General features: G+C 33.3%; 1 long non-coding RNA gene across 1 annotated transcript; it reads right to left on the bottom strand.

Moving 5' to 3' along the window:
- Window positions 1-5775: 5775 nt before the first annotated feature.
- LOC149249464 (uncharacterized) lies at window positions 5776-6599 on the bottom strand. Its single transcript, XR_016265857.1, has 3 exons — window positions 6284-6599; window positions 6125-6194; window positions 5776-6031 (listed from the first exon to the last, which is right to left on the bottom strand). It is a non-coding gene; the product is annotated as an uncharacterized LOC149249464 (long non-coding RNA).
- Window positions 6600-11195: the final 4596 nt, after the last annotated feature.

Genomic DNA, 11195 nt, shown 5'->3' with positions numbered 1-11195 from the left:
TGAGTTCGAATAGATTCGGTTTTGTGATTTTTTTAGTTCTAAATTGGATTGTGCTTCAAATTCTTCTTCCTTAGGAAGGGAAAATAAATTATGTTTTCCATGTTAATATTTTGTGGGTGAATAGAGGAATTCCATAGACTCTAATTCATCAAACCATTAATTGATCGAATCAATCCAATGGAGAAAAAAACCATTCGATAGAAATGAATTTATAGCATAAGTTCGGTGTGAAAAGGAGGGGTCCATTCTGCCGAATTCTGCAACTGTGGTATCTACCACTTACGTTATTGAATCTTAACAGCTCCGCCCTAGACTGTTGTGGCGTCCGTGCCTAGCAATCACAAGTCTGGGACGGTGTACATACGAAAGAGGGTTTTCTATATTTTTATATTTCATGTATGTGAAGACAAAAGTGCGTTTATCATATTCAATTATTCAATTGTATATAAAGAAAAATAATATAAATTTACATAAACAAAGATAATATTTTATTAAAAAATAAATAATAATATTTATTATTATTATTATATATATGACAGTGTAAGAAATTAAATGAACAAGAATTGCAAATTTTCCACTACCCAGTAATATAAAAAGGTTTTCTTTAATTAGTATTTACATCTAAAGAGTCAATATACTGGTTTTATAATTTCAAAATTTTCACAATGATTAAATAAAAACACAAAATAAATTTGTATTAAGAAATCTTTTCTTGCATATACAATGACAGATTACCAATTTCTATTATTTTTGCCTCTTGACTTTTTACAAGTTATAAGGATTCAATCATGAATATATAAGGATTACCTTTATTAAATATGGAATTACACAAACTCTAACTTGACTTGTGTTTGCTCCATGCAAACTTACACTCTTTCAAATATTGGATTTCATTTAATTTAAAACTTTTACTCGATTTTAATATTGGACTACATTTAATGTAACCAAACATGATTATACAAGGACCACACTTATTAAATATAGAATCATGCAAACTCTAACTTGACCAGTCTTTTGTTCAACTGACTACTCCATACAAACGCACAGTCGAATTCTAATATTGGATTCTATTTAACTCAAAGTTGTCTCTTCTAATATTGATTCGATTTAGCTCAAGTTATCTCTTCATACATTAGGGGTAATTTACTATTTCTAATAATGTAAATATGAGATGAAACTTTTATAATAAAAACTTGCTTTTTCTATTAAAAAAAAAGAAAACTTACTTTTCATTTGTATTTTTATACATTTATAATGTTTTTTCATATTTATAATACTCTTTCAACTATTTTATATTATAATTTAGTTTCAATATTTATATAGTTTTAATAATACATGGTTCTACAAGTATTTCACTATTATTTTAAATTATTTATTAAAATAATTTTGATTTGATTCTTATAATAAAAATATTATTTTTATAATAACAATTTATATTTACATAATTTATATAAAATTAAAAACTTTATTGAATTTTTTTATATTTATTATAATATTTTTCATTTTTTAAGTTAACAAAGCAATATAAAGGTTTTCCAATTTAATTTATTTTGGGATGGTTCAAAACACTATTATGATGATTTTGAAAAACATTGCTAAAATTTTATTGAAAAAATATTAAAATTTGTAAATTTATGTAGTTTTGTAAAGTTTATTTTTTAGGTATGGTTATAATTTCTTTTACTCTTATTAAGAAGAATAATGTATAATCTAATTTTCAATTAATCAAGAATATATTCTTTAATTTATTCGATCATTTTTCTTTGTTAAATAGTGTTTTGAATCATGCATTCTCATCCTTAAATATTTCTTTACACATTTACAAAAATTAGTCATTTTGTAAAGTAATGTTTCAAACCTATATCAGGACTCACCAAATTAATATATTATGGTATCATTTGAAGATTGTAAATATTTGGGAGCCACTAAATTTTTGGTGCTAATATATAAAACTATTAATTGTAAAATATCCAAAATACTCAGCTTCCTAACTCATGTTTATTTTATAAGAGCTTTACTGGAGGGGAACATGGCCTCAATCCCCATAGCACATAGCCATGCACCAATCCCATTACCATACACCTTAATTAATGAGCTCAGTCAAATATCATGGTTATCCACCCCCTCTAGCACATAGCCATGCACCAATCCCATTACCAATCACCTTAATTAATGAGTTCAATCAAATATCATGGTTATCCATCCCATCTAGCAGTACAAGATGGCTAAGCAATAGTAAATGGTATTTAGACACATTAAATTTTAATGATCAGAGAAGATTTGTGGGGTGAGTGAACCCACTTCTAGCTATTTTTCCCATGCATCAATCTCAATATGACTCTGTGTGGTCACTCATGTGGCTCGAACTAATGCAAAATTATGGGAGCCCATGCTTTCAGGAAGGTGTTTCATTGGTCTTGTAGTATTTTCTCTCCTATGGTTGAACTTTCATCCTCCTTGGATTTTAAGATATCATGCTATAATTCACTTATTTTAACTCCTCCATCCAAATACCCTTTGGAGTCCTACGTTCAAATCAAGTTGGGTTGTGTGAGACACATGGAAGTTTTGGATAACACTGTAATCTAGGTGCATGACACATGGCACACCAAAGGGATATACAACCAGTACATTAGAGTATTCCTTGAAGGTGATATTTACTAGCACCTAAAGATCCTCTTAGGAAGAGTACTCTTAATAGAAATGAGGCCAAGGAGGAAATTATGCTCATCTTAGATGATTTTCATCTTAAAGTGAGGTGCTTGGATAAGATTCTCTCATTGAAGATAATCTAGGCCTCCCTCAATGTCTAGAATCTTATCCAAGGATACCACCACATTGGATGCCTTTCAATCCTCAAAATCTAAATGATGGGTTTTATATGCTCTGATTTTCTGTTTTTTAAGTCATTGTTTTTGTCTAGTTTTTAAATTTTAAATCATTACATTATTTGTTGTTGATGATAAAATAATTATGGTTTGGGAATTGGGTTTTCTCGCAGCCCTCTAAAAGTTTCTATGTTAAATATGATTTTATTTTTAATAAGTTAATTTGAATTAAATCTAAATATTATAAAGGAAAATTTAGAAATAAAATGTTATAGATGATAATGAATATTTACAAATAGATTTACATTTTTGATATAATAATAATCAATAACGAACTATATATATTATATAGATTTAAGTTATTATATACACATTTTCTCTTTTGATAAAGGACGGTGATGTTAATTTCATTATTAGTTTGGTTATAATTTTAAAATTAAATTGTTTTTAAAATTATAATCATAAAATTATTCATTATTAATGTTGTTACATTAATATGTTAAATTATCTACACATTCAACTGTTTCATGGTTTTTCTTTCTTAAAAGAAATAATAATGATAACATCAAATGCTCTAATAACTATGTACTCTTCTTTCTGAAAAATTAAAAAGATGTGATAGAATCACACTCTGTCATAATATTATTTGTTTCATATTCAAAATATGACTATATAAACAATTTTATTACTCATGTAAGAGTCCAATAGTTATTATTAATTAGCCAAAATAAACATTTCACTAACAACATAACTAGTCAAAAATCCTTTCTAGATAAATAAAAGCTATATAAAAAGATGAAACTTTTCTTAAATTTTAATTTTTATGTTATTAATATTTTATTAATTATAGTAATCTAGATAAATAAAAATTATTTTAAAAGCTGAAAATTTTCTTAAATCTTAACCTTTATGTTATCAATATTTAGTTAACTATAGTAAACACAAATTGATTAATTAAAATTTTTCATAATTATTTATTTATTTATTCAAGTAACTATGGCTTATCCTCCTCTATATAAGTTGAATCACAGTTAGATAAACTTCGACTCTCAATTTCACAAAAACTTTTCAATACAATATTTTTAATTAAAAATATTATTACAATTTAAAATTTAACTACACGGATAAATATTATTAATAAAACAATACTTCATTTAACATGCCGATCATAATATAAAAATGTCTATAAACCTCAAATGAAAATAACGTGCTCAATATCATTTTCTACAATAATATGCTTCAAAGTTTAAATATCATTTCCTACCCTAATATACTTCAAAGTTTCAATGTCCCTCAAGGTGGATTTACCTACAAGTTGCAATGTGAATAAGTGGAACCAATATGTAACACTTTTTGTTGCATCATAATTACTTTTGTTTTTACCAAGTTTTATGGAGAACTCAGAGATTTTTAATTTGACTTAACATAGTTGTTAAGAAGTTAATGCTAGAAAAGCCAAATATAACCACATTTTGTTTAAATTAATTGAAAATTGTTAATTAAGGAAAACTGAATATAAAATAATTATAACAACTCCTTGAGCAGTTAAAAACGATTGTCCTCTCCTTCCCCAAAAGGGAATGGAAATGAAGTAGGTGGGGTTGTGAGAAATTTTCCTTGAGCTGGCTAGAGATACCAATGGGAAGATTGAACTATGGTAAACAGTCGAATGGGTGTATGACTTGAGGTTGGACAGTAGTCCTGACGCCCAAGAAACCCGAATGTGTTTATTTACAAACTGTCAGGAGTAGGAAGTGCTCGGTGGGGGAGCTTGGACATGATTGCCAGGTCCATGGCTGGGTGGTGAGACCTTCTAGAAGGAATATTAATTGCACAATGCTAAAATAATTCGAAACAGATAAGTAACCAAAACCTATACTTATTATTGACAGTTGGAATGGTGTATCAATTAGGGATAGAGGATTCGGTTTTTCTTTTGTCTCTAAACTAGATACTATTATTATGAGTAACCTCTCTATATATTCTGATTTATCCATAATAGAAAAGGATCTATTTAATATCTCTTTCTTAGTATTACCTTATGGATGAAAATAAAAATAGAGAGTTATAGCTTAAAAAAAATCTGATGAAGACACTGTTATATTATCGACAGATGTAAGGATATTATAGATGCAACAATAATTTAGACTCTGTTAATTTTACATACCTATGAAATAGAAAATCTGGATTTATTTGCTTACATCAGTACCGAAACACATAGCCAAAAGTTTTTACAATTTTCTTTAGCAGAGAAAGGCACAGCTCAACCTGAAGGTATAAATCCCTTTCTGTTTGTAAAAACAAGAAAACTATGTTCAATATACATTCAAGATTATTCATTATACATTTGAGATTATGGGTATAGCTTAGACTTCCCTATTCATTATAAGGTTATCCACTATTGATGAAAAGGAATAACAGTATAACGCATGGACTGAACACACCCTCAAGAATATAATCATTAACAAAGTATTCAAACCATGCAAGACTTCCATCATAAACTCACGATTATTCTAGTTAAATGACATTTCAAACTATGAACATATATACATATTTGCAAACTGTGGAAGGCGATAAAAGACCAGTTCCAATCCCTTCTTGTCCACGGAAAAGTCCGAGACTCAGTAAGATTTAACCACAAATAGATCCATACAAACATACAGTTCAAACCAAGAAACAGAGTATCATAGTTGGGCAGCGTATGCCATAAAGTGTTACTGTAAATTATTACAGTCTAAAAAAATAAGCGATTATACATTATGGTTCGCGCATCCCAAGCTATGAAGGGGTAATCATTACAACCAAATTAATTATGCATCATCCATTTAAACAAGATAGGAATTTCGAGTTGCGGTGAGGGTTTGGCCGTACCAAGAGACAACAAACCCTCCTACCATCTAGAGTATACAACCTTGATCTAAATCTAGTCATTTTAGCAGTTAAAAGCTAGTACCCAATACAATGCCGATGAATTGTTAAATTTAGACCAACCTATAAGCATATCTGGGGACATTCGATTAGACTATCAGGTATAGTTCCCTTCCAAGGGAATATCCATTCCAGGAGAAAGGTCAGGTTGTTACATGCAAAACCCACCCAATGGTTAGAATTCTGGAATGTCAAACCTGCGTATATAACTTATAAAACATTGTTACTCTAGCTATACCTGGAGGGAACCATTCCGGTAGATGGAGCCTCGCAAACTTGATAACCAAATAGCAGAAATGTCAAAGAATACTCAATCAGAAGGATTTGTGCTCTCAATAACTCAGTGATAGGGAAAACATGAAATTCACCAGCAGAAGACTATCCTTGTTCAGACGCCGGGGCCAAGGGAAGAATCGAGACCACCCATAGCGAGCAATCCTGTAATATTTTTCTGTTATTAGTGTCATTCATGGTGAAAGAGATAGATAATGAAACATGATGACTAAAGGATTAGCCAGCAAGATTACCTTGTTGCCAGAAGTTTTCCTGAAGGCGACAGTCCATTAAACTTTGAACCAGCGTATGGCACCTGATGGCTGAGAAGATGAGTAAACAAAACCCTCATAACCAGTGTTGCTCACAACTCGTTACAAAGCTACGACCATTATCACCGCAGGCAGAGTGAAAACATTACCCAGCCGAATAATGTTGTGAGGTTAGGGTTTGCACGTGAAAAAGGAATGCATTCAATGACTGGAGTACTCTGCGCAGGCCAGACCTTGGAATTAACCCCAAAAACCCCAAACATTAACTCGAAACCCAAGTGACAGGCGGAAGAGTCATCACCACTCTCGAGGTGAGGACAGGTGGAGTTAAGCTGAGGCGACATGCAAGTAAAGAGTACCAGATAAATCTGATTAACATTAATCCAAATCTTCAATAAACTCCAAACGTATCTATGTTAACAATAATAGAGTTTTAATTTATAAGAATCATCGTTAATATATAGACTGGGGTAATAAGGTTATATATGAGTTTTTTTTTAATGAAGATTTTTTTCTTTTAGTAAGATGCATTACAAATGGTATCAAAGACCAAGGCTTCTGGGTTATATATACACAGAAAGTTAAGTGTTATCATTCTTAAAAATATGCAATAAACAACTGAGTTGGTAAATGTGATCAGAGAGAAGTCCACACACAACATGCAGAGCAGCCCCAGGATATCAAACCCGCCAGATGTGCCTTACATGGAGGCCAATCTGAATATATGGATACAGTTGGGAGATGAGTCTCAGCAAGCTAATGCTATTCTACTAGAAACAATGCAACAACTACATACATAAATGATAAATTTGAGGTTGGATAACGAACGCATGACGCAGGACTAAGAAAAGATTCTCAAGAGTCTGTTTGACCAAAAAAATCAGTGAGGGCCTGACCTTAGCACGAAGGATAGAGAAAGAACACCAATAGCTCATCATGGTGAGGCTAATGCTGAATCAACTGAAGGACATAGGGAGGATGATGAAGGGCATTCAGATAATGTTTCAGACCAAAGAAAAACAAAAAACTAGAAGATAGAGTTACAGGGTGAGTTTAAGAAAATAAAACCATCACTGTTTGAAGGAGAATCTGAGGAGGTAGCCCAAGCATGGATGATTGATATGGGGGATTATTTTCAGATTTATGAATATACCCGAAAACTCAAAGAACGATTAGTATTTTATTAGTTACGGGGAAAGGGCACTCTCTAGTGGGAAGAAATCAAAAGAGTGAGAAATATTGATGAAGAACAGGTGACGTGGCAAGAATTCCAGAAACATTTTAAGGATAAGTACTTGACTGAGCATTATTACAATGAAAAGGCAAAGGAGTTCCATGAGTTAAGGTTGGGAACCTTTACTATGGATGAATATGTGAAGCGGTTCACCTCCTTGTTATGATATTTTCCATACATGCAGGAGGAAAAAGCAAAAATTCAACAGTTTATCAACTGTCTGCCTAATTTCATGAAGGAGAAGTTAGAATTTGACTATCCTAGATCGATGGACGATGCGGTGCGAAAAGCCCATATCTGTTACCAGCAGATGAAACATAAAAATGAAGCACCCAAAGGAGCTTCAAGCAGAAGAATGAGGAATCTACCCCCAAATAGAGAGTAGAAGGTAGGAAATGGTCAGAATAATCAGCAGAGAACCTTTGGAAAATTTACCAGGAATCTATCAAAGTTTCCAGCATACCCTGAAAGTAAACAGACAAAGGGAATTAATAAGCCTGTAATTGAACAACCACCAAAGCCACCTCTGCAATGCTAGGGCTATGGGGAATATCACTATTATAAGAACTTCCTGCACAAGGCTTGAACGAAATAGCTTTCCAATATGCAAGAAGCCTCCACAGTTGGAGATATAGCAAGGAGTATGCCCAGAATTAATGTTGCTTTGGATGACCATCAAGCAGAATACCAACCCACCATGATCGAGTGTGAAGGTATAATTGCTAATCAACCTATTTCTGTTTTATTTGATCCAAGTGCTAGCCTAAGCTATATTAGTCCCAAGGTGGTAGAAAAATGTCAACTGCCCAGTAACAAATTTAGGAAATCTTGGCTGGTGCAACTAGCCACAGGAGCTAAGAGGAAGGTGTCTGCCAAATCAGAAAACTATCCAATCATAGTTTGAGGGCAGCTCATTCATGTTGATTTAAATATATTGCCCTTAGGTTCCTACGATGTATTCATAGGAATGGACTGGTTAGAAGGACATTGGTCCTTAGTGGATTGTAAAAAGAAATTTGTGAACTACCTTATCGAATCGGGGCAAAGGAAAGAAATTCAAGGAATCAAGAAAAGCATGAAGTTACGCCCCATCACTGCTAACCAGCTTGGAAAATGCATTAGAAAGGGCTTCTAGATTTACGTTGTTCAGGTAGGATACTCTAATGACAGAAACAAGATGACTTCATTAGAAAACATTCTTGTAATTCAAGAATTTGTGGATGTATTTCCAGAAACTATTCCTGGGTTGCCCCCTAGACGTGACATCGATTTTACTATCAAACTCATACCTGGAGCAACCTTGGTTTCAAAAGACCCTTACCGCATGAGTGTCCCTGAGTTAACAGAACTCAAAATGCAGCTGTAGGAACTTTTAGACAAAGGGTACATTCGCCCTAGTGTATCGCCATGGGGAGCCCATGTGCTGTTTGTTCGAAAGAAGGATGGGACTTTAAGATTGTGCATTGACTATCGTTAGCTAAACAAACTCACCGTCAAAAATAGATATCCTTTACCTTGGATTGACGACTTATTTGACCAAGTGCAGGGGGCCAACGTATTCTCTAAGATTGATCTAAGATCCGGTTACCACCAGATCCAAATAAAGGACGAGGACATTTGTAAGACTGCCTTACGAACTTGCTACGGTCATTACAAGTTCGTAGTATTACCTTTCAGCCTTACAAACGCCCCAACCACATTTATGAGCCACATATTTCAGCCTTTGATAGATAAATTTGTGCTGATTTTTATTGATGATATATTAATTTATTCAAAAAATCAAGAAGAGCACGAAAAACACTTAAGAGTAGTTTTGTAGATTTTGTGAGACAATCAACTATATGCTAAGTATAGCAAGTGCGATTTTTACAAAGATAAGATTTAGTATTTGGGCCATGTTATATCAGTTGAGGGCATAGCGGTTGATCCGGAGAAGATCAAAATGATAATGGAATGGATAGCCCCAAAAAATGTTGCAGATATTAGATCCTTTTTGGGCCTGGTAGGTTATTACCATCGATTCATTAATTTTTTTTTCAAAAATAGCTTTTCCTATGACCTCCCTACAGAAAAAGGGGCATGCTTTCCATTGGACAATAGAATGCCAGTAGAGTTTTGAGTAGCTGAAGTAGTTGCTCACCACTGCACTAGTGTTAAAAGTAGCAGATCTAGAAAAATCATTCGTAGTTTGCACAGATGCAAGTAAGGAAGGGGTTGGTGGAGTATTAACTCAAGAAGGAAAGTTCATAGCATATGAATCATGTAAATTGAAAGACTATGAGTAGCAGTACTCTGCTTATGATCTAGAGTTAATAATAGTTGTACATGCACTTAAAATGTGGCGGCACTACCTTCTAGGAAAGAAATTTCTACTATTAACCGATCATAGCAGTTTAACAAAAAATTTTAATCAGTCAAGTTTAAATGCTCGGTAGGCCAGGTGGACCACATTTCTAAGCGAATTCGACTTCGATATGAAGCACCTTAAAGGTAAAGAAAACCGGGTGGTTGATGCATTAAGCAGAAAAATGCATTGCGTCTATGAAATACAACTCAGTCAAATACAATCTAACCTCCCTGAAATTATCAAGGAAGCATCCCTCAAAGATCCGGAATATGCTTTTCTATTGCAACAAGCAGCAGAGGATCAGAAAAAGGGAAAACAGTCTAATTATGATATAACTTTTGATGAATTGTTAACATTTAGGAACATAATTTATGTTCCCAATCAAAATTCTGTCAAGCAATTATTACTAGATGAATTTCACAAGAAGCCTTATGCCCTCATCAAAGATACCAAAAAATTTTAACAGATATCCGAAAACTTTACTTCTGGCCAGGTTTAAGAAAGGATATTGTGGAATACTTATCCAAGTGTCTAGAGTGTCAGTTGGTAAAGGCAGAGCATCAACATCCCATTGGTCTATTGCAACCATTACCTATTCCTGAATGGAAATGGGAGACGATCACTCTAGATTTTATTACAGGACTACCCTACATCAGAAAAAATCATGATTCCATTATGGTGGTAGTGGACAAGTTGAGAAAAACAACCCATTTTATACCTGTGAAATCCACCTACAAGACTATAGATCGCAAATATATTCATGAAGGAAATCTTCTGATTACATGGGATACCCCGGGTAGTGATTTCCGACAAGGATGTAAAATTTACATCCGCATTTTGGAAAACCCTTTTCGCTGGGTTGGGTACTCAGATTCAATTCAGTACCGCTTACCATCCACAAATGGATGGCCAAACAGAACGAGTAAACCAAGTCCTCAAAGATATGTTAAGGATGTTCATTATGCAGCAACCCCACAAGTGGGAGGATTACCTCCATTTAGTAGAGTTCGCATATAACAATGGGCATCATGAGTCTTTGGTCATGAGCCCTTTTGAGGTACTGTATGGAAGGAAGTGTTGGGTACCCATAAACTGGAATAACTCGGTTAATAAGTTAACAAGGGGTCCGGATATGTTAGTTGAAATGGAGGCCATAGCGAAAAAGGTTCACCATAATTTAAGGGATGTTCAAGATAGGAAAAAGGTTTATGCTGATAAAAAGAGCACTCATAAGGAATTCCAGTTGGGGGATCATGTGTACTTAAAAGTTAAACCCCGGAAAATCACCTTACAAATGGCACCTCGGTATTACG

Source organism: Pinus tabuliformis, chromosome 7 (assembly GCF_031772625.1).
Source record: "Pinus tabuliformis cultivar Carrire ecotype Pingquan chromosome 7, CPIR1, whole genome shotgun sequence".
In the NCBI taxonomy this organism is placed as follows: domain Eukaryota; kingdom Viridiplantae; phylum Streptophyta; class Pinopsida; order Pinales; family Pinaceae; genus Pinus; species Pinus tabuliformis.
This window is presented reverse-complemented; position numbering and strand designations above follow the sequence as displayed.